General features: G+C 46.2%; 1 pseudogene; it reads left to right on the top strand.

Annotated features, from left to right (window-relative positions):
• The first annotated feature begins 622 nt into the window (after nt 1–622).
• LOC105501654 overlaps nt 623–1,898 on the top strand; it is a 7,502-nt pseudogene continuing 6,226 nt past the window's right edge.

Here is a 1,898-nt window from a genome sequence, read left to right as displayed (position 1 = left end):
TGTTTACCATTTTGGGCCCATAAGGTTTTGTTTATATCCCAGCTGCCTTCTGGTATCATTTTCCTTCAGTTTGGAGATACCCCTTTACCATTTCTAGATCTGCTGGCAGAGAAGTTTTTCAGTCTGTCAGGGTATCAATTTTGGCTTTCTCTCTGACTCTACACAAATCACTTTGTCTCACCTTGGGCCTCTCATGTATAAAATAGGAATAAGTGGCCGGGCGCGGTGGCTCACGCCTGTAATCCCAGCACTTTGGGAGGCCAAGGCAGGTGGATCACGAGGTCAGGAGATCGAGACCATCCTCGCTAACGGGGTGAAATCCCGTCTCTACTAAAAATACAAAAAAAAATTAGCCAAAAAAATCAGCTGGGCATGGTGGCAGGGGTCTGTAGTCCCAGGTACTCGGGAAGCTGAGGCAGGAGAATAGTGTGAACCTGGGAGGCGGAGCTTGCGGTGAGCAGAAATCGCGCCTCTGCACTCTGGCCCGGTGACTTTTGTTTCCTTCCAGATCCCAAGTATTTCTTCACTTCTATATAGCTGTTTGCGTTTATTTTTGATTAACTGTGAAAAAAAAAGTTAATCTGTTTTTACTAGGAATGAATATCCTTTGTCCTTTAGCCAAATGCTCTCTGCCATCCTGTTGTTGCTTCAGCTGTGGGACAGCGGGGCACAGGAGACTGACAATGAGCGTTCTGCCCAGGGCACCAGCGCCCCGCCTTTGCCCTTGCTGCAAAGGTTCCAGAGCATCATTTGCAGGAAGGCTACGCCCCACTCCGAGGGCGACATGCACGTGAGTGTCGTGATGGAACTTTGTGTTTAGGTGGCACTCGATTCTAGTTATTTTTTAAGCAAGACCAGCGTGCGTGTCCATGGCAGTGTTTTTCTCTGGTGTGTGTGTGTTTGGTGGAAACAGCAGCGAGTGAGATGAGACAGGTGTGATCACTTGTTTGTGAAGAAGACTTGAATCAGTGAGCACCGACTTCCTCGTCAGCACAGAACCAAGCTTGAAACATGCACTTTTAAATCAATACCAGAAAAGAACAAGGAAAACAGTGGCCTGCTTTATTGGCCTTTCCTGTGTACTGGGCTCTGTGCAGGGCATGTCACCTGGGCTGTCACTCTGTTGAGTACCAGCTCCCCACTTAACAGGTGTGGATGCCGCGCTCGGGGAGGAGCAGGTGTGCGGGGCCCTGGGCCTGAACCTCTAGGACTGTTGGTCCTTACAGGTCAAGTACAGGTTGGATTTTGCCAGTCTTTTCGGGAAAGTCTTAGGCATTCCAATATCATGCTTTGGTTTAATTTTTCTATTATTTGGCAGTCTTTAATAATCATCGGGCTCTTCTGCCTATAGAAGAATTAGAATTATGATTTAATTTGCAAATGAAAGTAGGTGTTCTCCAGAGCGGGCAAAGTTTAAAGAGAAGGTTTTGGTTTTAGATTTCAAGGCCAGCTTGAGATGCTGTGCTGGGCTCCCCGAGAGGTGGTTCTGCCTTTCTCCAGGGGTCCTAGGCCTGCGGGGTGGTTTGGTTGTGTTAGTAATCTGTGTGGACTCAACTTACCTGTGGTATCATAAATGTATACATGCACAGTCAATGTTGTGGACATGTATACAGCAAATGTAGACATTTGTACAGTCAGTTTATATGCTGCATAAATATATAGATGTGTAGTATAACTGTATCATCGACACGGTCATTTGATGGGCCACATGAGTAAATACCAAAATAGAAAGAGTGGTTTTTATTTTATTAAGGGCTAATTGTGTTACTTTAATTTTTCCCTCCATTTCTGAATGTCTGTTTACTTTTCCTTTCTAGCTTTTGTCTGGCCCTCTGAGCCCCAGCGAGAGTTTCCTGAGGTACCTCACCCTTCCACAAGACAACGAGCTTGCCATTGAT

The sequence above is a fragment of the Colobus angolensis genome, unplaced genomic scaffold (genome assembly GCF_000951035.1).
Source record: "Colobus angolensis palliatus isolate OR3802 unplaced genomic scaffold, Cang.pa_1.0 Scaffold730, whole genome shotgun sequence".
NCBI lineage: Eukaryota > Metazoa > Chordata > Mammalia > Primates > Cercopithecidae > Colobus > Colobus angolensis.
The sequence above is the reverse complement of the archived record's forward strand: the minus strand, read 5'-3'. Positions and strand labels throughout refer to the sequence as shown.